Source organism: Canis lupus, chromosome 13 (assembly GCF_048164855.1).
Source record: "Canis lupus baileyi chromosome 13, mCanLup2.hap1, whole genome shotgun sequence".
Classification (NCBI taxonomy): domain Eukaryota; kingdom Metazoa; phylum Chordata; class Mammalia; order Carnivora; family Canidae; genus Canis; species Canis lupus.
In genome coordinates, this window is record NC_132850.1 from 37,130,857 (window position 1) to 37,158,337 (window position 27,481).

General features: G+C 44.2%; 1 long non-coding RNA gene across 1 annotated transcript in view; it reads left to right on the plus strand.

The window, feature by feature from the left end:
• The window catches only part of LOC140602911 (uncharacterized), an 84,536-nt gene that overhangs the window by 28,252 nt on the left and 28,803 nt on the right, over positions 1–27,481 (plus strand). Inside the window, exon 2 of the long non-coding RNA XR_012005892.1 lies at positions 212–401. This is a non-coding gene — a long non-coding RNA (uncharacterized lncRNA). The remainder of the gene's footprint in view (positions 1–211; positions 402–27,481) is intronic.

The window sequence follows — 27,481 nt, forward strand, 5'->3', positions numbered from 1 at the left end:
TTATATCGAGGATTTATTATTTATGACCTAGTTCGATTTCGATCATCTGGCTGAGGTCATGTTTGTCAGGTTTCTCCACTATAAAATTACTCTTCTCTCCCCTGTTTGGTATTGTGCTCTTTAGAAGGAAGTCAGTATGCACAACCCATACTTAAGGAGCAGGAAGTTATATCCTTTCTACTCTTTTATTTTATTTTATTTATTTGTTCAGTTATGTGTTTTGAGCACCGTTGCTGGGCTAACCCACAGCCATTCTCAGCCTCCTTCTTACCTGCTGTTTGCAAGCAAAAGCAAGAATGCCAGATGCCTGTTTTCTCCAGTCACCATCCTGTCAATGAAACAGAAGGAAGTCCGTCTTCTCATGTGTTTTGGAGGAGGCTTTTGCTTTCCTCACAAAAAAGGTAGACACTATTGTTCTATTGTTTCCTTCTTTCTATGCTGAAAGTGGAATTCTGGCACTGCCATGGCCCCCTTGGGACTATGAGTGACAAACATAATAGCAAAAAGTCAACATATTAAAGATACCAGAGCAGAAATCCAGAAAAAAGTCCTTGGGTCCTTGATGGCAACGGATACCAGCAATCACCATACCTTTGGACCTTGTGTCATAGAGAAGGGTTTAAGCCATTGTAAGTGAGGTGTCTAATTCTTGTAATTGAAAATATTCTTAACTGATAAGGCATTTCTTATCTTCTTCTAAAAATGAAGTTCTATAAGGTCAGAGACTTTGTCTTGTTCATCTCTATTTCCAGTGGCTGACATAGAGTAGATAGTATGTTGTATGAATGAAGAGATGAATGACAGTTTAAGGGATAAGCAGGGTCTCAGGGAAGAGTTGTTTTTAGAGTTAAGGAGATTAGGGCATATTTGTAGGAGAATGAGAAGGCACCAGAATAGAGAAAGAGATTGAAAATGTAAAGAGAAGAAATAGGAGAGGAGAGAAGGTAAAAGGTAGTTCACGAAGGATGGTCTCAGAAAATGAGGAGGAGGGCACTTGGGTGGCTCAGTGGTTGAGCATCTGCCTTTGGCCCAGGTTGTAATCCCGGGGTCCTGGGATCGAGTCCCACATCGGGCTTCCTGCATCTCCCTCTGCCTATGTCTCTGCCTCTCTCTTTCTCTCCCTCCCTCCCTCCCTCCCTCCCTCCCTCCCTCCCTCCACTCCCTCCATTTCTTGGGAAGAAATAATAAAATCTTGAAAAGGGAAAGGGGATGTGATCCCATGGCCTGGTGAAGGTGTGTGTTGGATAATAAAGGGGGAAACAATCAAATAGAAGCTCTTAATCTCTCAGTCAGGATGATTCCAAGAATTAGCCAGGAAGCCATGGGCCTCTCACCGGAAGAAAGCATGTAATCAATATAATCATGTTTTTACATGTAGTTTTATGAGGTTTGCAGACGCTGCTCCCTCAGTCATCCATGGCTTTTTAACTTTTAAATTCTAGGACTAGTGTAATTAAAAATAAAATGGGAGAATTGATACCAGGTTATCAACTTTTAAATGTCCTAAGACCATTAAAAAAGAAAACGGTAACTGTTTACAATCTTATCTTTTCATTGCGCAACGGTTATGTTCATCTCAAAAAAGCAAGAAGGATCTAATCTCTTTAAAAAGTACTATTATTTATGTTGAATAAATTTAACATCACAGATAACTGACTACATTGTCCTTAATAAAAACACTGTAGGTTTTTAAAGTCAGACTGTTTGAGTTCAGCCCTGTGTAAGTAAGGGCTGTGTAAGTAAGAAACTTGGGAAGCTTCTCAACCTCCCTACGTCTTGGTTTCTATCACAGCAAAAGAGGAGAAAATAGAACCTAATTCATAGGATTGTTGTTGGGATCAAATAAAATAACGTCAATAAACCAACTCCTAGTACCCACAAGATCCACATAACTTTTGAGGAAACATCCTTCTGAATCTGTATATAAAGATGATCATAGACCCACAGATATAGATACAGCTTGAAACACACGCATAGCCACAAGCAGATGCTTGTGTGCACACAAATCAGATGCTTCTGTGTGTATTTCTTGATACTCTGCTTTCTCTCCCCCTTAACAATATGTGTGAATATCTTTCTGGTCACTAGGTATCCTTGTACAACATTATTTTGAGTGGTTACACGGTGCTCTATAAAAATGTTATAGGGAGTCTAGGTCATACAAACCGTCAAAGTGTCTGATTCTTCATATCAGCTCAGGTCATGATCTCAGGGTCCTGAGATAGAGACCTGCATCAGGCTTCTCACTCAGGGGGGAGTCTGCTTGGGATTCTCTCCCTCTGTCCCTTGTTTCACTCGTGTGCACATGCACTCTCTCTATATATAGATTTATATAGATATAAATAAATAAGTTATTTTTTAAAAAATGGCATAGCATACTTTATTTGCCTGATCTTATCTTGTTATATTTTGTATTTCTAGTCATTCATAATGTTAATTCTGCATTGACCCTCTTTCTACTAAAGTTTTATCGTATCTATGATTATTTCCTAGAAAAAACTTTTTTAAGAAGATTTTATTTATTTATTCATGAGAGACACAGAGAGAGGCAGAGACACAGGCAGAGGGAGAAGCAGGCTCCCTGTGGGGAGCGCGATGCAGGACTTAATCCCAGGACCCCAGCATCACACCATGAGCTGAAGGTAGACACTCAACCACTGAATCACCCAGGCATCCCAGAAAAAAATTCTTAGATGAAGAAATAGTGTGTCAAAAACATATACAGTTTTTAAAAATAGACTCTAAACCATAGAGAACAATTATGATTACCAGAGGGGAGGTGGATGGGGAGATAGATGAAACATGTAAAGGGGATTAAGAGTATACTTCTCTTGATGAGTACCGAGTAATGTGTAGAATTGTTGAATCACTATACTGTATACCTGAAACTAATATAACTCTGTATGTTAACTATACTGGAATTTAAAAAAAAATCTTAAAAGTTAAAATAAAAAAGACATATATAGTTTATTTGCCTTGTAAATGCACCTTGACTTCTAGAAATATGCTAATTTATTTTTCTCCCAGCATGTATGAAACTGTCCATTTCTGAATTCCCATATGCTACTATTTTGCTCGTCTAAATTTTTCTTTTTGTTTGGAGAAAGAAATTTGATATTTTAATTTATATTAATGTGATTACTAATTAAGTCAAGTTTTTTGGATCTTTATTGGCTAAGTATACTTGTGAATTTGCCATTTGTATCTTATATATGTTTTTAGAATATTTGCATTTTCTTATTGGTCAGTAGGAGTTCCTTATATAATAAGGCTAACCATCTTTTGTCATTCAATTATGTTGCAAAAGATTGCATCATTTGTATTTCTGAAACCTAAACAGAAGGCAGGATGATGAGTGACCTTGGCAGTTACCCAGGACTTTGAATTGGAAAGGGGAGCATTGTGGAAAGTCAAGGGGTCATGACATTCTAAAGTGGTGGTCATCACTGACCTTGAAATCCCTGCTGGAGAGATAGATAAATCAATCAATCAATCAATCAATCTGATCAGAGGTGATAGCTGGGTGAGTTAGGACACATCGCCCAAAGACCTAAGAAGGCATCGGTTGCTAACAACAATCTTGTCTTTTATAGGCTTGGAGTTTGTAAGCCAACACGTTGGGGTCAGAGTATTTAAATAATTTTAGATCCACAAACTGCTATATGAATTGACCCTCCTTTTTCTACCTAGAATACAAGAGTAACTTTTCCATCTTCAACTTTGCCATTGATTAATAAGAGCACAGGATTCTAGTATTATTCTTATTTTCTGAGTCCAAAATGTTTTCTTTTTGTAATAGTTCACTTGGTATGTAGCATTCCTTATGATACTAGTAAGCATATTGTATACAAAAAAGAACACATTCTGTAATTACCGTGATGTTTTGCAGAACCAAATATGCTAAAAGAAGCCAAGCACATACTAGACCCTTAATAAGTATGTGTCAAACTAAATGAAATGAAACTTCTCAGAATATCACAAAGCTACAAAGTCTGATATAAAATAGCAAGATTTACTTTTAAAAACATGTTTCAGGAGGTAAGTGAAAGGTGTCTGTAATTGACTTTCCTTTTAGAATGTGGTCAAAGAAATTATGGTATGCCTCACGGGGTTTTTTATTCCCCCTTTTCTTTCTTTTTTTAACCTTAGATTGGTAGACCAGACTCAGCTGGTTCTGCAGCCATGCTTTTGGCTGGGTAGAAACACATCTCCATTTTCTGCTCCAGTGGTAGGCTATTGTACTGAAAATCTCTACCTTTCTTTTAGTTCTATGAAGCAAAGCTCTTAAAGTTACCTGGATATTTGCATAAACACACATTGTCCTGGGTTTTGTTTGAGAGACTCTAAAGTAAATAATTTTTTGGCTTTCAAACTTATGTGGCACTAAAGAATGGAATTTAGAGTTGGCTCAGGAAGTGGATTAGAAGAGGTATTATAAATTCCCAAGTGTGCCCCAGGATTAGGGTCTGGCTCTTACAGGCTTCAAGACTTTCCAATTAAAGCTGGGAATATTATCCTGAGTTTATGTTGTTTTCCATTGCTGCTGCTGCTTTCTGCCAAGCCAGAGTTCATGACAGATTTTTGCCTGTTCTCAAACAAATAAGAGTAGACAATACTTACAGAGCACCCCTTTTCACATATCAGGCACTAGGCACCATTTTTCACATTAATTCATTCAGTCCTGATAACAAACCTGTAAGTACGTTGTATGAGGACAATGATAGTTGCTGTAACAAATAAACCATAAAATTTTATTGACTCAATTAAATAAATGATTATTTCTCATTGCACGTGTAACTCATTTGCAGATGTTTGGTAGAAAGTTTAGGGACCCAGACTCTTTTCATTTTGTAGTTTTCCTATACCTTTGAGCCTCAAAATCCTTCTCTTCTGACAAATGAAGAATAAAAACAGAGGATTATCTGTTGGAAGTTTTTAATGGGTGAGGCCTGAAGGCAGTAGACATCTGCTCATGCCATTTGCCAGAACCCAGACACATAGCCTTATGTAATTGAAACTGTTGTTAAGAAATACAGTCTATGAGTGCTTGGCTGGCTCAGTCGATGGAGCATGTGACTCTTGATTTGGGGTTGTAAGTTTGAGCCCCATGTTGGGTATGGAGATTACTTAAAAAGAAAATCTTTTTTTTTTTTTTTTTTAAGAAATGTATTCTAGCTGTCTTTCCAGATAAAAGAGGAAATGATTTTAGTGAACACACAGATTTTGCCACAGTCCATCCTTTGATGACCAAATGACCTCCTTCAATAACCTTTCTTTGCACACAAACAACACACTCATTCTCTTCCCAAAAGAAACAACCCAATTCCCTTTATGGTTACTGTATTTAGCTAAAAATCCTGAATTTCTGGGTGATGTCTGGCCTTTTCCATCAGGATAGGGTGTTTTCCTTGTTGTCCATTGACTTCTGAACTAAAAGGACCAGCTGCCATGTCCCATATCCAATATAAAGTGATGGGCAAAGATGGGATAAAGTAATAGCTGTGCCCATTTGGAAAGAGGTGATGGAGACACACAGCAATGCTAATACCTGACAATGGTGAAGTACCAATGGGAAGATATTGTGCTATGACCCTGTCCTAGGAGTCCAAGTGAGTTCCTTGGTTCCTCCCTCCTTATTACAGCCTGGTTTTCCTTTCTGGGAAGAACTCCCTGTCCTTTGCTTTCTGTAGTCCTCTCTGCTCTCTGGAAGTTCTTCCTTAACTGTTATCCTCCATGACCACCCATGAACCCATGAGGTGGGTGTTGGTGAGCCTGTTCCTCTTAGAGGGCTACATAGCTTCTGAAGCCCACTTCCTGCTTGTGCAAATTTGGAGACTCAAAGGTTCATTCAAGATTCAAACTATCAAAGGCCTTTTAGATCTAGGCTCGTTTTTTTTCTTTGGCAATATAATTCCCTAAAAATTCAGAATGTGCTCATCTTTGCCTCCTAGCAGTCCCATGAGCAAAAGTTCATTCCCAAAGGTTTTTCCTATACATATTTCTTAAGCCCCCTCATACTTCTCTCTCTTAAGAGTAGCTGTCTTGGGCAGCCCCAGTGGCACAGCGGTTTAGTGCCGCCTGCAGCCCAGGGTGTGATCCTGGAGACCCTGGATCGAGTCCCATGTCAGGGTCTCTGCGTGGAGCCTGCTTCTCCCTCTGCTTGTGTCTCTGCCTCTCTCTCTCTCTCTCTCTCTCTCTCTCTCTCTCTCTCTGTCTCTGCATGAATATGCAGATGAATAAATAAATAAAATCTTAAAAAAAAAAAAAAAAGAGTAGCTGTTTTGAGACTACCTGAAATAATAGGCATGGATGGGAATGTCACGTCCTTAATCAGGTCTTTGTTAGTAGACCTAAGTCAGAAGAGGCTTTTGTTGTTCAAATAGATTGTTTACTATTTGGGATCCAAAATGAGTAGGCTTTTCTAACCTCTGAGAGCTAGTTTCTGGACTCTGTAGCCTCTTTCATATCTGTTTGCAAACAAGCCAATCTTTCCTGAACTCATCTCTTTCTTGTAATTCTCGCTAAGAGAAGAATTGTGCAAGCAGCTACCTCCTTAATTCTGTGCCCTAAGTGTCACAATCACCTCACCCTGGTCCTTAACCTGGGAAAAGTCAACATATGCTATTATTCTGACTCTTTCCAACCACTTCCCCTGGGACCACAGGCTTAGTAGGCTTGTCTGCCATTGAAAGCAACAGTTGTACCAGATGTTTGCCGCTTTATGAAATAAGTTTCTTTCTTTCCAGCTTCTTATATCACTTTCCTCACTAATTACCACTCAACTGCTAAGCCAATACTGTATTATTTTAGGTTTGGGTTATAGCAGCACTCCACTTCTAGGTACCAATTTTCATATTACTTGGTATAACACTAGATGCTACAACAAACCGTGAAATTTCAGCTTAAGACAATAGTAGTTATTTCTTCTCAGAGCCAAGCCAGTGTCGGCACCTTCCACATGGTGATTTAGGGCTCAAGGTACTGCCACCTTGACTTCTGCTATACCCTGGGGCCATAGAGTCTTTTGCTTCCAGACAACAGATAAGTGAAGACACAGAGGATCATCTATTGGAGGGTTTTAATGGGCAGGCCTGGAGATGGTACACATAAGTTGTCACATTCCATTGGCCAGAATTCCGTCATTCCATCTGTAGTGCAAAGGAGGCTGAGGCTATAATCTAGTCATATACTCTGGGAGAAGAGGGACCAGGCTTCGGTGAATAATTGAGGGCCTCGTTGATAAACGTATACAGTATAAAAACAAAAGCAAAAAATTGAGCCATAAACAGTAAGTTCATTGTGTTTTTATAACATGTTGGTCTCAACAAGGTAGAATGTGTCCTTATAGAGATCTGAGTGCTTGATCACATCTGAGAGCAAGAATAAGGAGTTTGTTTTTAAATGGTGGGTCACAGCAACCATTTCCTGGGCACATTTTCTATAAGGGTGGAAGCAAACTTAGAGTAAAATTGACAGGTACCTCCTCCCTCCAGTTTTTGTCTCCACAGATAACCCAAGGATTGTCTGGTGCCAGAGAGCTTGTGCTAGTGGGTCGTAGGGAAGTAGTGTCAGGATGAGGAGCATTTAGGGCTTTGTCAGAGTAAAGGGGTAGGCACCCTTGACTTATGATATTTTCTTCTAGAGCAGGATTTAAATGCTGTAGTTTTGGAATATGATCCCAAAAAGCACAATTAAGGAAGGGGGAGAGGTAAGTCAGGGAAGAGAGAAAACCCAAGAAATAGGTTATTGTCAGGGGCAACAGGGACTCAATCCCAGGGAGTTCTCCTGGGAAACCATGGAGGACATGCTTCAGAATAGCCCCTCTGTGAGTCAAGGAGGCTGGGGCATTTTTCCAACAACTCTCACCCATGTTGGTTGAGGGTTGGCCCGGAGGCTTTAAGTACCATCTCCCCTATCTGTGGGTTATATTTACAAGCAGCCTTGCAAGCAGCTGGGACAGGCAAAAAGGAAGACATCTCAGGCCCGTGGGAGGGGATGTGGTGAGCCTGGCCCAGGAGCTGTCCATTGCTGTCGGAGAGCTGGAGGGACCTGAGAACATGGGGTACCTGCTGGGATGGGAAGAGGCACAGGGAGTGAGAAACAAGGACTCAGACATAACACAGGGTCTCAAAATCCACCTAACCGGCCTCATGGGTTGTCACTGTCCTCTGGGTGGGACTGAACTCTGCCTCCTTTGTGTACTAAGCAGTATTAGCAGCCAGCACTGATGGAGCATTCACTGTGCCAGGAGCTATATGAAGGGTTTGACATAAATGATCTCATTTAATATTCATTGCCCATCTACCATGTACCAGGGGAGAAGCAAGAGATGAATAAACTTACTCTCTGTACTTAATTTAAACTAGCAGGAGGCTTAAAGTGAACACAATGGCTTTTTACAGCAGAGGATGTATTGGGGTCTGGAACAGTTACAAATCATTATGAGGTCTCTGGGACATGAAGCTGACTTCTGGTTGGTGGATCAGGTGTCCTTGAGGAAGAAGAAGGAATTTGAACCTATCCTCAAAGGATAGGAGGAGTTTGACAAGCATATCAGAGGCAGTGCATTTGCAGACAAAGTGATGGACTGTTCGGGAAGGTAGAGGGGAGGCAGACAAGATGGGTATTGCCAGGAAGCTGTCACAATGTGATTGGATCTAGGAGTGAGATGGATCTGTAAGCCAGATGTGCTACCGAGGTTGGAGGAAGCTAGACCAAGCATCAGACTGGAAATAGAGGATCCAGTGGAAAGCAACAAGGATGGAAGAGAGAAGTTTTGGGGAGGAGCGAGATATAGGGACATGGAGGCAAGTGTTTCAGGAGTAATGCCACGTTGCTAGATGTCTGTAGCAATCTGTTCAATTGCTCAATATATACCTCCATTCATTGTTTTCATGCATTCAACAAGTATTTATCGCACACCCACTATGTTCCAGCCACGCATGTATAGATATAACAAGGACTCAGTGGAATAGAAACCTATGACCTTGTGGAACAGATGCAGACAATAGCATATTTTTAAAATACCCAGCATGTCAGATAAGTGGCAGGGAGAAAACTAAGCAGGGAGGGGTGACAGGAAGTCCCCCTGGGGAGGAGGGCTGGTATTTTAAAGAGGGTGGTCAGGTTTGGCCTCACTGAGAAATGGACACCTGAGGAAAGAGCTGAGGCTGTAGGGGAATGAGCCACGGGTCTCCCTGACAGAATAATGCCATTGCATTCTGTTCCTCCCCAGGCAGGAACAGTGCCTGGCCATCTGGAAACATAGGGAAGTGAAGCAGGCCTGGAACAGAGTGAGAGAAGAACAAGATGATTAATGTGAGGTTAGAGAAGGGAAAGCAGATCAGAGGGTGAAGGTCAGTGGTTTTCACTGGGGTGGCACCATTCGATGGTGTTTCTGAAACTCATGGAGCTGTATTTGTTCAAGCATAGTCATGTCTAGATGTTTCCATGTTGAAATAGATATTTGATTACAGATTACTTTTTTTAAACTTATGCTTTGTATTTTAGATGGGACATTATGCGGTTTTCCTTTTTAAAAGCTGTGTGTGGAGGGAGGTCATATTATCCTTAAATTCCATTTCTGGACTGTAAAGGATGTGTTATGCAATATTTGCTGCTAAAGGAGCCTTTGAGTCTGACAGGGTCAAGAGCTTCTGAGGAAAGACCACAAAGGCCACTATAAGGACTATGATGTTGACTCCAGAGCAGAGCAGTCTGAGGAGACTTAAACAGAGAAATATCATGATCAGACTTAAGATTAATCAGCTCTCACTGACTGGTGTGAGGAGAATAGACTATAGGGGGTGAGAGTAGATCCAGGAGGCCAGTTAGGAGGTTACTGCAGCATCTTTGCTTGTCCAGGTTGCTGTAACAAAAATACCCTAAACTGGGGGACTTATAAATAATAAACATTTATTTCTCACAGTCCTGGAAGCCAAGATCACAGTGCTAGTGGACTTGGTGTCTGGTGATGACTGTCCTTTGGCTGTCACCTCACATGGTGGAAGGGGCCTCTTTTTTAAGGGCACTAATCCCACTCATGGGGGTGGAGACCTCATGATGTAATAACCTCCAAAGGCCCCACCTTTTAGTACCATCACACTGGGGATTATGTTTCAAAATGAATTTGAGGGAGACACAAACATTCAGAGAATACAATGAAGTAAAGAGCAGAAGATGGTGGTGGCTTAGATTGGGATGGTAGCATGGAGGGAACGAGAAGTGGTCTGATTCTGGAATATTTTTTGAAGGTGGGACCTATAGGACTTTTTGACAGATTTGACATGGAGTGTGAGAGAAAGAGGGGAGTCAAGAATAAGTCCACATTATTTTTAAAGATTTATTTTTATTTATTTATGATAGACATAGACATAGAGAGAGAGAGAGGCAGAGAGACACAGGCAGAGGTAGAAGCAGGTTCCATGCCAGAAGCCCGACGCAGGACTCGATCCCAGGACTCCAGGATCGTGCCCTGGGTCAAAGGCAGGCGTGAAACTGCTGAACCACCCAGGGATCCCCAAGTCCACATTTTTTAAAGGATTTTATTTATTTATTCATGAGAGACACACAGAGAGGCAGAGACCCAGGCGGAGGGAGAAACAGGCTCCTCACAGGGAGCCTGATGTGGGATTCGATCCCAGGACCCCAGAATCACACCCTGAGCTGAAGGCAGACACTCAACCGCTAAGCCACTCAGGTATCCCTGACTCCACATTTTTGACCTGAGCAATGAAGGACATTGATGTCATCAACCTAGGTGGGGAGCCCATATGTAGAATAGGTTTTGGGAAAACACCAGAATTTACAGGACACCAACTATGTGCCAGACACTATTTTAGGTACCAGGAATTTTCATAAGTCTGATGTGGAGCATTACCTAGAGAAGCTCTACAGGACAGAAGCTGAGGCCAGCAAGGGCCAGGATTCCAGTTAGAGTGTAAACCCTCTGAAGTCAGAAGCATGGTCTGGCATCTCGATCATCTTGGCCACCCACTTAATGCATGTTTGGTAGCTATCTGTTGAGTGAGTGATGATTCATTGTCTCTAATTCCCTTCATGATTCAAGTCAAAATGGAATAAAAGTCTACCCTATGTGAATCTATAAAATTATTAGACTCACTGTTCTGATTTTAGGCAGGGATTTCTTTTAGTCCATCCTAAATCTTACACGGCTGTAGCACCTCTAGGTCTGACACACTGTGTTTTATCTCTGAATCTGCAGGGCCTACCATCTAAGTGGTTTTGTTGAATGAATATTTATTGAATGATTACATCTGTATTTTTAAAGAATACTTTTCATTAGGCATATTTTAATGATATAATTACAGTATTCATTTCCCAAGTTTTATTTTTCTATTTTACAATAATTATACATTAACCATCATTTTTATGACTGTGTAATTATCTATTGTACCCGGACAAACTATAATTCCAATTCTTTATTTCCTCATTATTCAACATTTTAAGATTCTCTCAATCTGTCAAAATAGTAAATAAGACATTATTGAACATCTTCCTTAATGTAGCTTTTAATATGCTTTAGGTTATTTCAGTAGGTGCTGAGATTTCTTGATCAGGACTGTGGTAGACATCATTGGCATTTACCAACATCTGTCTCTTCACTCCTTTCGGGCAGGCAGAGGACTTCGCTCCTTAGTCTCCTTGGGTGGGAGTAGGGTAGGGCCATGTGATGTGACTATTTCTGGCCAAAGAAATGTGAGGGGAAGGAAGAGGTAAACCTCACCTCTACCAATCTGAGGAAGGTATGTTGAGTGAACAAGAAGCCAACATTTGTTATGGCAAACTGGTAGGATTCCAGAGTTAATTTGTTACCACAGCCAATCTATTCAATCCTGACTAATACACAGACTTTGGCTTTCATTATGGGTTATGGTATATCCAGGAAAATTGCACAATGGTTGGTATAGAGCAGATACCAAACAATTATCTATTTAGTGATTCAGTGAGATGGTTGCCAATAATACATGAAAATACCAATTCACTGTTATCAACAGTCATAGATTTATTATTTGATTGTTCTAGCCAATTTAAGAGGCCAAAATCTTGCTGAGGCCAACAAAGAATTGGCTAATTTCTTTGTGTATAGGAAAGGCTGAACATTTTTTTCATCTGTTGTTAGCCATTTCCTCTTTTGCGTATTATTTTTTTAAAATCTTTCATTCATTCTCTGTAACTATTTATTGAATGCCTTCACTGTTTTAGATATTGGGGGATATGTCATAAATAAACTTATCATAGAACTTTTGTTCTAGCAGAGACAAATGATATGTAAACAGATACTTAAATATTTTAGGTAGTGGCAAGTGCTATGAAAATCAATGTCACTGGCTTCTAGATGGACTAGGTATGTCTGCACACAGGTGGTCACACAACATCTTTCTGATAACATTACTTTTGAAGAAAGGGAATTAGCTAAAAAGATATTGGGCAGAAAGGTGTTCAGTACAAGGTCTGAAGGCAGGGCATACTTGATATTTTGGGGCTACAGCAAGAAGCCAGTCTGGCTGAAGCAGAATCAGCAATGGGAAACTAGTAGGAGGTAAAATTGAAGAAGTAATGAGCTAGAACAGGTAGGGCTTCCTAGGCCACTTGTTATGTCTTTTGACTTTTCTTTGGAGTGAGGGGGAGCCACCAGGGGCTTTTGGGGTGAGAGGTGATGTGATATGGCTTACTTTTTAAAAGGATTACTCTGGCTTCCCTGTAGATGAGATAACAGAGGAGCAAGCAGGGGACAAGTGGGAGGCTCTTGCTGTAGTTTGATGGAAGATGAGGACAGCTTAGACCAGGGCGACACTGTGGACAAAGTGAGAAGGTGTCAGATTCTTGCTGTATTTCGTAGTGGAGCTGATAGGGTTTGATGATAAACTGGACACGGCTGGCTGAAAGAAATGAAGGAGTCAAGAATGATTCCAAGGTTTCTGACTTGGCCAACCAGAAGACTAGTTGCCATTTACTATGTTGGTTTATTGAACCATATTTGGTATTTTTAGTGACTCCAGAAAAACCCATGAGAAATCAAAGGAACAATGTACTAGGGTGGACATGGTGCTCACTTTCTAGATCTAGGGGTCGATGGACCAACTGAAAACAATCCTGGCCTGAGGGGTCCTGGTGGCAGTGCAGCGGCTCCTGCCTTCTTTGGCTCTCCTTGCCATCTCCTCTTCACTTCCAGAAACACAGTCTCTGCTGTGACTGTCTCTAATGGTATCAAGGGTTTCCTGATATGCAAGTGCACAAGCCATCAATGCCAAAGGAGGTAAAGAAGCACAAGAAGGTGGTGCTCTGAGACCTCCAGGAGGATAAGAAGGTCCTCAGGGAGGAGGGCCAGGAGTTCCTGGTGATGTGGGCCAGGCAGGCAACAACCCTTGTGTCACCTTTGTCAAGACATTGATGATCAAGGACTGTCACTATGTCCTCTCTGATGTAAATGAGGAGATACAGGAGTGCAAGAAGGGGGGCCTTTTGTTTACCCTCTGGATCCCTCAGTCTTTACTCTCTAAGAGCAGGATGATCTATGCCAGCTCCTAGGATATCATCCAGAAGAAGCTGATGGAGATCAAGCATGAATTACAAGTAAATTGTCAGGAGAAGGTCAGGGACCCAGGCACCCTGCAGAAGAGCGGGGGGCAGCACCCTTTGTCCCTGGAGGGGCAGCCTTTGTGAGCCCCGTCTAGCCTCCGGCCTGGAGCACCAACAGCCCCAGACCCGCCTGCCAGGGCTAGTTCTCCCTAGACCTGAGGGGTTGAGGGCATTCCAGCAGCAGGAGGGCCACCTCTTCACCTCAGCTGACCAACAGCACCCAACCCCACCCCATGGACCTTCTTCTTCCTTTCATCCCTGAAGGCTCTTGCCTTCCTAAGCCACCTTTGGTGTTGGTTTTGTTTTCTTACACCACTTTGGATCTGATTTCTCTTGGGTCAAAGCATTCCCAGTGTCCCCTAGGCCCCACAGTTTATGGAGGCTCTGTGTATTTTCATGATAGTCCTGCTCCCTGCTCACTCCTCCTTGGCCCTGTACTGCCGACCTCTAACCCTCCAACCATGGTAGTGACTGTGCTCCTCTGTTTAGTTCTATGTGTGAGGGGAATGTTGTGGATGTGACCCCACCTGGTCAGGACCAGTTCCCCTCCCCTTTTCCCATGGCTGCAGCCACTCATGGAAGCAAGACAGTAGCGTGTTTCATTTAAAACACGTGCACACACACACATGCACATGCACCCCAATTTAAAAAAAAAGAAAACAATTGCGGTCTGCTTATGGCCATGGTGGTTGGTTCAGGGGTGGGCATTGGACCTTAGACGACCCCATCAGAGGCCCAGGACTTGCATTTAATGGTTTGGGACAGCTACTCTTTCCACTAGAAATGGGCAAGGAAGCATGCTCCCAGAGGCTTCCAGGAGTCCTCATGCTCCTCTGAGGGGAACCCACCCTGGGATGAACCTGACATCAAGAAAACAGAAGAGGTAGAAAGAAAGCTGGGTCCTTTGTGACACATTTGAGTCACTCTATCCATCCTGATCTGAAATCTCTCCAGAGACCATCCGGTTACATGAGCTAATAAATTCCCTTTTATTGTGTATTGAGCTCGGGCTGTGTTTTCTGTTCCTTGCCACCAGCCATGTCCTAATTGATGTAAGCAGCTTTCCATGTAAACGCTGTCCACAGTTCTCAAGGAGAATGCTTTCACCACCTGGGATCTCAGAACACAGGAAATAGTCACCCCAGAAAATCTGCAAACCATTTGAGGCTTAGGGTTGGAGAGTGACATCATGTTCTGGGAGAGGAAAGGCCACCGTCAGAGCATATGTTGTCCAAACTCCTGGAGGAATGGATTCCAGGAACTGTCAGAGCAGCAGACATCACCTGGCATCAAATGGTCTCGGCTGCTCCCCCAGCAGTGAGGGCCGGGTGTGCTTCCTCAGACAGAGGGTCTTTGGCAACTTGCTTCTGGACACTGAAGTGTTTGCAGTCGTATTTGCCAGTTGCCTGAAGCATGAAATAGAAACTGATCCTGAATGTGGAGTCTCCACGAATACCAGCAGCCTGCTTCAGCATTTGTTTCTGAAAACCCTTTACCAATTTGTGCTCCTTTCAAGACAGTTTAGGTTCATGATGAGCAGAACAGGCTGTGGAGTCAGATCACCCGGACCCCTCTCCTGGTTCCCCCAGTGCTAGTGGACCCAGAAAGGTTCTCGGGGTCAAGGTCAGTGGGCAGATATGGGCTCTGAGATATCCCAGTCTCAGCAAATCCTCTGCACAGGGTAGTCACTCGAGATCTGAGAGGACTGCAGTAGAGTAGTCTTCCTGGAGCCTCTTCTGCCCTAATTGTCTTGATTGTCATCAAGTCTAAAAGGAGTTCTGGTCTAGTGACTAAGAGCATCAACAGTCTGCAGCCAGACGGCAAGAGTTTGAATCTTAGATCTACTTCCTGCAGACTATACCGGTTGTTTAATTTTTCCATGCCTCAGTTTCCTCCTCTGGAAAACAGAGGTAATAAAAAAGTATCTCCAACAGTTGCTTGGAGGATAAATGAGTTACTACAGTAACTCTTAGAACAGAGCCTGGCATCAATGAAAATTAGCTATTAAATTGCCTGCAGCTTGCTAATAAGTAATGATACAGAGGTGTCAAAGGCAAAATGAATTGAAAAGGAAGAAGGAGAAATGCATATATGAAGCCGAGAGGACCCTTTAACATCTGACAAAAAAAAGAGAATAGTCGGGGTATCTTTCAACAAGGCCCAATCTTCTCTTTCCAGCCAGGGTGGGGTTTCTGTGCTGGAACCAATGAGATGGAAGCGGAAGCCCAGCCATCTCCTTCCTGCTGTTGTCAGCCTTCAGGACCTGCAGCCAATGTGGCTTTTCTTTTATGCTGTGGTAATCCTACTCCTAATAATAACCATCCCTCACTTTTTAATTCCACTTGAAGTTTACAGATCCCTTTCACAGCTCTCTGTATTCCCCTCCCAGTAGAGTCTATTATCTTCCCATTTCACAGATGGAAAGAATAGAACATGGGCTTGCCCTCCAACATCCATAGTATTCAGAAACATGCCAGCATCATGGATTCTTTATTTTCCCTTCTTTGTGTTTTTTATTTTACTAAGTTTCTATAATTTAAGAATGTATTGCGGGGGCGGGGGGTGGTGGTGCCTGGCTGGCTCAGTCAGTATAGCATCTGACTCTTGATCTCAGCTCAGGTCTTGACTTCAGAGTTGTGAGTTCAAGCCCTGCATTGGGCATGGAGCCTACTTAAAAGAAAATGTATTGCTGGGGTGCCTGACTGATTCAAGTGGTGTAAAGCAAGTGATTCTTTTTTGTTTAAAAGGTTTTATTTATTCATGAGAGACAGAGAGAGAGAGAGAGAGAGAGAGAGAGAGGCAGAGACACAGGCAGAAGGAGAAGCAGGCTCCCTGCGAGGAACCTGATGTGGGACTCAGTCCTAGGTCTTCAGGATCATGTCCTGAGCTGAAGGCAGACACTCAACTGCTGAGCCACCCAGGTGTCCCAAGCTTATGACTCTTGATCTCAGGGTCATGAGTGTGAGCCCCACACTGGGCATGGAGCCTACTCAAAAAATTAAAATAATGTTTTAAATAAAAAAAATGTATTGTTGGGTAGCCGGGGTGGCTCAGTGGTTTAGAGCCTTCTTCAGCCTAGGGCCTGATCCCGGAGACCTGGGATCGAGTCCCACGTCAGGCTCCCTGTGTGGGGCCTGCTTCTCCCTCTACCTGTGTCTCTGCCTCTCTCTCTCTCTTTGTGTCTCTCATGAATAAATAAATAAAATCTTTTTAAAAAGTGTATTGTTAATTTTTTCTTATGTTTTAATAATGGTGCTTATTAACACACTGAATAGCATAGGTGCCAGGTGCTGTTTTAAGAACTATATTAAGCCGTTTGCTTCTCACAACAACTCAATTTGATAGCTGTTAGTATTTTTCTCCTCTTACTGATGAAATCACTGAGGACAGTGACCTACCATGGCTAGGTTTGAATTTCAATAGTTTGATTCCAGAAGCAACACACTTAACTGCTAGTCTATGTGTTCATGGTAGAATTTTAGTAACACCAACAAGTCAAAAAGATGAATTTTTTAAAAATTATAATGCCAATACTCAGATCTAATTACTGCTAACGTTTGATGTAAATTAATGATTCAAAATCAGGCAGATGTTGGAAGTGGAAAGGACAGGCATACATGGGGATTATTTCTGGAGCTTTTAAAATATGCATGTGCTGAAAGTACTGTGCTGGAGGGGGAAAGGCAAGTATGAAGATTTTGGGGAAAGAAAGTTAGGCGATACTAATAAACAGCCCCTCCTTTCCTCTTTCAGATTCCGGTGGCTCTGCCCCCAACCTAGTTGAAAGCCACTAGTGTATCTTTCCAACCTTTTTTTCTATGCAGAGCTTCACGTGCACACATAAATGTACACTTATAAATAACAAATCAGAAACTAATAAATGGTAGTTAAAAAAAAAAAACAACTAAGACAAGCAAGAGATGCTGGTATTGTATGACGAAATTCCTAATTGCCCTGGATTCTTGCTGTACCTCAAAGGCACAGTAGTAAGACAAACATACGTTTCCAGGTTGGAGCCTGATAGGCTTTCTCAGCATCAATAGCCCTTCCTGTGAATTTGTTGTTTTGTGATTTGGCAGGTGGAAGTGGCCAAGTCATTCTCCGGCCCGGGTGCTCCCAGGGGCCTTGTACCCTGGACTGATTTGTACTTTACAGGCTTGCAGACGCAGCTCCATGCCAGGGCGCTGGACAACTGCCCGTGCTCGTATTATTCCCCATTCAGGCTCACACGAGTGCGTGGGGCAAACCCGGCTGGACGCCTGGTGTGTTCTGGAAGGAGCAGGAGTCTGAGCCGTGAAAGGGAGAGCCAGAGTGAGGCGCTTCCTGGCTCTGCTGCCCGTGATAGGCCATCATAGCTCCTGTGACCCACTCCCAGGTGCTGACTTAGTGTCCCGTCCTGGCCAGCGGACCATGTGCTCCTTATATGTAGGAGGCAGGTCTGATGATTTCATCTTTCTTCCTTTTTGTATCTTGATTGCTCGGAATAATGCCTGGAAAAGAGGGAACAGCAGCTTCTTGTTGCAATGAATAATAGGCATAACCGTGGTTGACGTCTAGAGGCTGCTATGGGCCTCAAAGACAGACTAAGAAGACAAAAGTTTCTGTTCCAATCTTCACAATGACCCCATAGGTGAGAGTCTAGATTCTAGTATTCTCCGCATGGGAGAGCGGGGGAAATCAGGCAGAGAGAAGTGGGTAAGTCGCCCAGGGTCCCACAGACAAGCGGCTGCCTGCAACCAGGCCTGGGGGGCTGAGCTCCAGTGTCCGTATTCATTAAGCCTACTCTCTGCTACTCCTCTCATTCCCCCTCTCCTCCAATTAAATGGCCACAGTGATCACCATAAGGTTTCACTTCATCACAGGACTCCCTGCTTGAGAACCATTGAGGCCAGGCTCCCCAGCAGGGTGTAGAGGCTGCCTACACTCGTCCTGGTCACCTTCTCACTTCAGAGCAGCGTTTGATCCCTGCTTGATTTACAAGCCGTGTTACCTGGGGTGTGTGACTCTCTTTCTCCTCTCATGCTCCTTGACTGCAAACATGAGGGCGGTGATCATATTGACTTCATACCACAGTAGGGAGGACTTAAGATTCATCATTCTGAAAACTGCTTAGAATGTGGATCTGCCAGTTTTGTCAATAAAGGGTCAGGTGGGAAATTTTTGTGGCTTTGTGGGTCATACAGAATCTGTCACACTACCCCGCCACCGTAGTACAAACACGGCCACAGACAACAGGGAAAGGGATGAGTGTGTTTGTGGGCCCACAGGCACTGATTGATGGACATCGAAATGTGAATTTCCAATAGATTTTAAGTATATTGTGAAATATTCTTCTATTTCCCCTCAACCATTTTTAAAATGTAAAAACTTTTCTTAGTTTGTCGACAGTCCAAAAACAGGTGCCAGGCTAGATGTGGCCCAACGGCTGTAGCTGGCTGACTCTTAGTTTGAAAGATTGTCTGATACAGAAGAAGAGCTTGATGCCTGCAGGAGAAACAGTGTGAAATAAGGAGATAGGAGGAGTTTGTAAGGTACTGAGGGCTTGGACTTGGTAGGGATGTGTGCATGGAAGGGTCAGGCCAAATATGAGAGACTAAGCTGAGGAACAAGCATCTGCTGAGCGTTGATGGTGGCCAGGCACCCCTTTCTACATATCCTACCGTTCCATCTTCCCCCTGACCCTGCACCTTCCATCTTATTTACAGAGGAGATGAATGAACCTCAGAGAGGTTAAGTAACATGCCCAGAGTTGCACAGATTTTAAATCTTGGAACTGGGAATCTGAACCAGGATACCAAAGACTGCTTTTTCTCCATATTCTCGTGTACTGAACACATAATGAGAACCTGTGATGTGTAAGATGCAGTGCCAGGTCCAGGAACACAGGAGTGTCTAAGATTTAGCTCTGACCAAATGGGGTGCAGTCTAGTAAGAGGCCAGATACCCAGATAAGCAGTTTATCTCAGGGTGAAAACTCCTATGATGAGAACACATGGGAGAGGCTCAGAGTCGAAGGTTCTCATCCACCTTTGAGAAATCAGAAAGCGCCTCCTGAAGGAAGTAGTGTCTGGATGAGACTGCAGGTCAACAAGGAAAGACCCAGAAAGCACCAAATTGGGAATAATAATAATAATAATAACAATAATAATAATACAGGATGATGTCTTGCCTGCCTAACCAGGTTGTCGGTTGGTGCCCCCTACCCCTGGGAAATCTGGTTCTGAGCTTGGGGCCTCCAAAGGTCCCACACTCCTCCCAGGAGGGTCCTTGCGTCTCCTGTCCTGAGGTGTCCTCTGCCCCAACCTCCCTTCCCCAAACGCGGCCTTCGCTTAGCCCCACACTCCCTGGAGACCACACTCAGCCCCCTCTCCGTTTTCCTCGTGACTTCAAGGACTCCATGAATTGGTAAACCTGACTCAAGATCTTGGTGGAGGGAGGGGGTGCCACCGGGAGGGGTCACTGCGGGAGCCCCAGGGTTTCCGCCCTCTGGGGGGGGGAGGGCACTTCCTTTCTGGAGTCGCAAACAAAATCCTCCCTTTGTCTCGCTGGGAGCGTCCCACCCACCAACGGCCCTAAGGATCTCGGTTTCTACTTCTAGCACTTTAGCGAAGGATTTTTCTCGACAAACCCAGTTCTCCCTTCCCCCGAGGAATCCCGATGAGTAAAACATTCTCCTCCTCGCACACAGATGGTCTCCTTTGCTCCTCCTAGCAGGCCTCCGGGAGAGCTGCCGTTGTCTCCATTGTACAGATGGGAAAACTCGGGAGCAGGCCCAGCCTAGGGCCAGGGCCGAGAGTTCGAGCCCGGCGGCCTGGTTCCGAAACTCTCCCCGGCCGCCCGCGCCTGCTTTCTGGCAGCTCTCGCTCGCTCGCTCGCTCGCTCGATGTGGGGAAGGCAGGGAAGATGCACGCAGCCGGCTGCTGGGGCCCCGGGAAGAATATTCATTTCCCCAGCGATGCCGGTGAAGGGTTTCGTTGCTGGGCTGGGGGAGAAGGCTCAGGCCTGGGGCTCACTCCATGGGCCTGGCCTGAGAACGTTCCGAAAGCAGCACTGCAGCTCTTTGATAACTAAGCAGACGCTAAGGAGACAGGGAGAAGCGGAAACGGAAAATGAGGAGAGAGGAAAGGAAGCTAAAGGAGAGCCGGTTCTGTATTCAACCAACAGTTTAGAATTAAAGCGAACCCTGCTGTGGAAGCCAGAAACGCCAGAGAGGTTCCTGCGGGCCAAGGTTTTTGGCCAGCTCTTCAGAGAGTTTGGTTCCAAGCTGGGGAAATGGAGTAACTATGAAGCCAGAGTCTCAACATATGAATCAAAGGCTCCTTTCCAACCTCCAGAAGGATTTGGGGACGGAGCCCCTAGTGGTTCCAGTGCTGCGAGCTGCAGCCCGGGCTATGGGGGACATGTGCGTGCGTGGCGGTGTGTGCCCTCCCAGGACAGCTGGCTGCACACCAGGGTATGTGCATGCGTGGAGGTGTGAGCCCCCCCCCCCAGGACAGCTGGCCATGGACCAGAGCATGTGTGTGCGTGGAGGTGTGTGTCCCCCTGAGGACATCTGGCCGTGCACCAGGGCATGTGCGTGCGTGGCGGTGTGTGCCCCCTCTAAGGACAGCTTGCCGCGCACCAGGGCATGTGCGTGCATGGCGGTGTGTGCCCCTCCCCAGGACAGCTGGCTGCACACCAGGGCATGTGCATGCGTGGAGGTGTGTGCTCCCCCCCAAGACAGCTTGCCACGCACCAGGGCATGTGTGAGCGTGGAGGTGTGACCCCCTCCCCCAGGACAGCTGGCCACGGACCAGGGCATGTGCATGTGTGGAAGTGTGTGTCCCCCCCCAGGGCAGCTGGCCGTGCACCAGGGCATGTGCGTGCGTGGTGGTGTATGCCCCCCCAGGACAGCTTGCCTTGCACCAGGGAGCGCCCCGCCTTCAGGAAGCCTTGAGCCAGGAGCAGCTAAAATGTGCTTCCTCTTCCCCTCTTCCCTTCTCTTGAGCCCCGAAGGTCACTGGGGGCCAACCAGCCCTTCCCCCACACCCTGCCACTGAGCTGGGCCCCTCCTCACCCCACCCCTGCCCAGGGCCCAGCTAAGAGGTTGCTCTACCCCCCCCCCGCAGCCCCCCCAACCCTCCCCCACCCCCCCACCCCCCCGCTGGCCAGGAGACTCTCTTCCCTGCACCACTGCTCTGGGGGCCCACGGGAACACATGCCCCTCTCAACCCCTCTCACCCAGCAGACGCAGGCTGGTGGCCTCGAGGTCTGCTCATCCCTCGAGGTCTGCTCATCCCGTGAGGGTAGAAACGGGCTCCTACTGGGAGTAGGAATTCCTCCTCAGCATCCAAAGCAAAGGTTGCTTAGAACAGCATCTGGTCCGCAGGACGTGCTGCAGTGCTAGTGGCTTTTGTGCTCCATCCGGGCCTGGGTGCCTTAGAATGAGCAGTGAGCAGAAGAGATGGGGAGGGATGGGGCCCCGAAGGTTAAACAGTTGAGAGGTGGATGGAGCCAAGTGCATCCCCAAAGCCAGGAATGGGAATTAGCAAGGTGTTTTTGTAGAAAAGCAAGGGGACCAGATGGAATTGAGAAGAGGGTTCTTGTAGCAGGAATAGCTTAAAACTCTTGGGGCCAGGTTGTGTTGGGTCTTGATTACCAGGCTAGGGTGTTTGAACTTCCTCCTCTAGGTAATGGGGAGCTGGGTGATTTGGATTTTAACACACCTTATTTTGCTATCCTGGAGTGAGACTTGGTATTTAAGTGAACTACAGAGCTCAGAGGTAGAGTTGAGCTTGGTGTGAGGTTGAACTCCTACCTTGCATTTGAGCTCTTCCTCCCTCCCTCCCTGCTCCCTCCTGTCCTCTTCTCTCCTGGGCTCTCTTCCTTTCTCTCTCTGCATTTTTCCGATTTTAAAACTCTGTGCATTATATCTTTCTTGTAGTTCATAACTAATCCCAGGAATCTTCACATCAACTGGTGAGAAGGTCGGAAATGTGACAGGTTCTTTGTTTTTTTTCTTTTTTTTTCTTTTCAAAGCAGGATTAGGCAGGTAATTGTACATTCTGGACATAAAGGAAAGTGTCTAATTTCTTATCTCTGGGATTGTCGGATCCCATCCTTTTCAGCCAGAGACTTAATTTATGCTGTCAGGGTTACCATGGACTAGTCCATATGAGGCTCTAATTTGAGTTATCCATGGATCCCATTCTCTTCAACCCTCATAAAACAATGGTTTTCAACCAGGGAACAATTTGCTCCACAGGGGACCTTTGGAAATGTCTGGAGACATTTTTGGTTGTCACAACTTGGGTGAGGATGGAGGGTAATGAGCTATTGGCATTTAGTGGGAGGAGACCAAGAATGCTGCTCAACACCCTACAGTACACAGGACAGCCCTCTCCCAACAAAGAATCATCTAGTTCAAAATGTCAGCAGTGCAGAAGCCTCTGACAGAGAAAGGAAGGCAGAGTGAACTGAGTATCCATGTGGATAGGTTAGGGATGAGGCAGGATAACTGATCTGAGGAAAGGTCCACAGGGAGCAACTGTTCTAAGGAGCATCTAGTTTAGAAAGACGACCAGAAATTTTTATTTCTATGAGTGAATACAATTTGCCTATTCTTAACTAGCTCCTCAATGGAAATATTAAAATTTTAGTGTATTGCTTCTCATGATAGTCTCCCAAAACTTGTCACTGGAAGCCACCACTTGTCAAGTGACTTGTGAAACCTGATGTAGTCATGGCTCCTGAAATGTGAATAGCTATTGTTATGTCTGGCTTTATTTTGAAGGCCCTTGTGGCTTTGACTCTAGAAACATGGGTAATAAATAGTCTTGGAAGGGAGCAGGCACCAGACTTCCATTTTGGTGAGGGAATATGTCTCACCTGAAGCATTTTTTTTTTTTTCACCTGAAGCATTTTTATATCTGAGTAGTAAGTCACTAAACTTGATCCTCTTAGTAAGAAAGTGGTCGATCATTAACTGCATTTGGAGGAGTGGAGACTCTGATCCCAGTGGTTCACTGGGTCTGTAATGTCTCTCACAGATTGGATGGTCTTCCTCTCTCCACAGGAAGCTCTTCCCACCAGGCTTGGTCCTCAACCTTGTCCTCTCTCCTGTCTGCACTCATTCCCTAGTGTCCTCATCCAGTCCCAAGGCATTAATCCTCTTCATAGGCCAGTGGCCCTTCATGCTCATGGGCAATCCCACCGCGTTGTCCTGCTTCCCTGAAGGACCATTTCACATCTTCCTTCCCCTCAAAACTCCCCCATCCACTTCCCCATCACTCTGCACAGATGACCTCGTTACCTATTTTCCTGAGAAAACAGAAGCTCTCAGGAGAAGCTTCTATAGATTCCACGTCTCAGCATCTATGTCCTTTTGTTCTTCTTTCCTTCCAGTCATCATGATCCAACTCTAGAATCTTCTCTTCTGTATACTTGGATATCATCTGCTTTCTTTCTCCTGAATTTATACTTTCCCACCCTTGCTCACTGGAATCATTTCTATCAGCTGATACACAATATATTCCATATTTGTTTAAAAACAATCTTCCTTGACTCCACATCCCCCTCTAGCAATTGTGCCAGTTTCAGTTCCGCTTAACAGCAAAAAAAGTTGCCTCCTCACCCTCATTGTTTCCAACATGTCTCTCCTGAACCCTTTTACTTACACTTTCATCCCATCAAACCAGGAAAACCTACTCTTATCAAGGTCACCATGACCTCCATTTGGCCAAACCCAATGGTTGATTATCAGACCTTATTGAGACATTCAGCCCCATCCACTGGGGGTGTGCCCTCCTCCTTGACACTCTTTCGAGACAGCCTGGGACAGCATGATTGTTTCCTTAGTGGTGAAATGTCTTCAATCCAGGGAAGGTTTAGAATTAATTACAGACATGAAATAAATCAGACCACAGTATCGTTTTTTTTAATGTTAAATTTGGAAATAATCTGTGTGTATTTGATACTTTAATACTTGTGATATGTAGTACTTGTCAAGTTTAAATGGATTTGGCATGTTGGAACACACAATGATATACTCAGAGACTTTTGTAAGAGGCTTACAAAACTAATTTTGTAATTGATGACAAAATTTTCAACTGGTTACACTACATTTATAAGTTTAATTTTATTGGTTTTACAAGGATGACTAAAATAGGTTTTTTTAATTTGTTTTTTTTTTTTTTTTAGTCAATCAATTCATAGTTCGTTAATTAACACAGAGGGTAAGAGCCAAAACCTAGATTCTGGAGCCAAACTATGGCTCACAAAGCAATTCAGATATTATTAGCTAATAATAATGACCTTGTGAGAATTACCCTTTGACCCTCTGTACCTCAGGTTTCCTGTGTGTATTTATATATGTATGTATATATATATATATATGTATTTTAAAAAGATTTTATTTATTTATTCATGAGAGACACACAGAGAGAGGCAGAGACACAGGCAGAGGGAGAAGCAGGCTGCCTGATGCAGGACTCGATCCCAGAACCCCGGGATCATGACCTGAGCCAAAGGCAGACGCTCAACCACTGAGCCACCCAGGTGTCCCTCAGTTTTCCTGTATTTAAGACAAGGATGATAATAATATGAGTTATCTGCTGGAATTTCTGTGAGAATTACAGGAGTTGGTGATGTAAATTGTTTAGAACAGTTTCTGGACATGGTAAGGGCTGTATTAGCTGTCATTGAAAAGCAAATCAAATATATTAAATTTATAAATGTAGTTAAAAACCTTTAAAGTTGTTTAGTGAACCAAGTCTAAGCAGAACCAACCCTTAATCAAAGCCTCTCCTTAAAACCAGAGGTTAGAATTTCCCTTGGAAATCACATTATAAGATTTGTAAAAGTGACTTAAAAACTTGAAGGAAGAAGTAGGATTCTAAATTTGTTACTCCAATAAATCAAATATGGCTTACAAAAATAAGTAGCCCCAAAGCATACCTTTCTTGAACAACAGAGTTGTCCTCTGGGGCATTCAAAAACTGACAAAGGCCAAACTAATCTTCTAGGAGCCCTGACATCTTGCGGTTGCCCCTGGGCTTTGGAAGCTTCTGTGGAGCAACCGCAGGCCCAGCAGTGAGGAGCCAAGCTTAGGGGAACCCGTAGTGTGAGGCAAAGCTGCCTGACCTCAATTAGCCAGTCCTCAACTGACCCACAAGTAAGTGAGTGCTTTACACATATTAACACATTTAATCCTTATAATAACTCTACAATATGTATCTACTCTCATTCAGATAAGGAAACTGAGGCATGGGAAAATTAAGAAATTTGCCCCAGGCCACAATGGTCGCACTGTGATGTTTAAAATTCAACAAGTCTGACTTGAGTCCATGCTTAACGACACTTTGATATTGTTTATTCTAACATAATCTATGACATTTTTAAAAAATTGGGTTGTAGCCCACTACATGGATTTCATGACCCTGTGATTTTAAAAAGCTCCTCTGAGGAGTTTTTCTGTGAAAGCAAGAACTAAAAATCAAACCCTCTCTCAAGAATCTTAAAAGCAAAATTTCCATAGTCGGGTTGTGTTCCTAGAGCTTGTCATCACTGCCGTCTCCCGACCCCCCAAGAAAAAGCCCTCTGAACATGCTCCTTTGTGACTTTGGTGGTGAGGAGCTGGGCAGATAGAATAACATGGGCCAGACATTCTCTTCCCCTCACTCGTCCACTTCCCCCCAACTCCCAGGTGCTACAGAATCAACAGGAATTCACAACTTCCTGATGAAAAGGAGGGACTGTCACCAGCATTCCAGGGGAAGGGATGGTGGCCTCCTCGCGTTCTCAGGAGCTCTTTGAGCTGTGGCCCCATGAAGAAGAGTGTGGGTCTCAACAGAAGAATAAAGTCTGATCCAAGCACAGCCATTTCTGAGGGGTCCAGACCACCCACCGGTCAGGGCAGAGAGAACCTCTAACAGTTTTAGAACTGGATTTGAAGTAGAGGCTGTAATGGCAGCGTTACAAATGTGAGGTGGAAAGGGAACCAGTTAAAACTCTCATTCCATCGTGTATATAAAAGGCCAGCCATGAGCGACAGAACAGCTCCTTGATTTGTTTTTGACATACTAGAAAAAGTGGGGTTTTTTTTTCCAGTTTTGTTGAGAAGTAGTTGATGTACACCACTGTATACACTTGAAGTGTACAGCATGCTGGCTTGATTTATGTATATTGCGAAATGAGTACTGCAGGAGATTTGGTTACCATTCATCATCTCATGGAGATACAACAAAAAGAGAAGGAAGAAAAATGTCCCCTTGTGATGAAAAATGGTAGAATCTGGGACACCTCGGTGGCTCAGTGGTTGAGCATCTGCCTTCGGCCCAGGGCGTGATCCCGGGGTCCTGGGATCGAGTCTCGCATCCGGCTCCCCACAGGGAGCCTGCTTCTCCCTCTGCCTGTGTCACTGCCTCTGTGTGTGACGAATAAATAAATAAAATCTTAAAAGAAAAAAGAAAACTGCTAGAATCTGGTTTCTTCATAACATTTCTCTATAAGTCATATAGCAGTGGTGACTGAAGACATCATGTCCTATGTTCCCTCCATAGTCCTTCTTTGTCTTATAACTGGAAATCTGTACCTTTTGGCTGCTTTCCTCCAATTGCCGCTCATCTCACCCCTGCCTCTGGTCACCAGGAGTCTGACCTCTTCTGCTGCTGAGTTTGGGGGCTTTGTTTTTTAGATTCCACATATAAGTGAGATCATATGGTATTTGTGTTTCTCTGGCTCATCTCACCTAGCATAATGACTTCAAGGTCCATCCAGGAGGAAAAAAAACCTTATATAATTACAAGTTCCATGTGATAAGGAAATAGAAACACAACATTCAGGTTTACATATATATGAGCCTCAACTCAAAACTAGTATCGGAGTGTTGACTTAGGGGGGG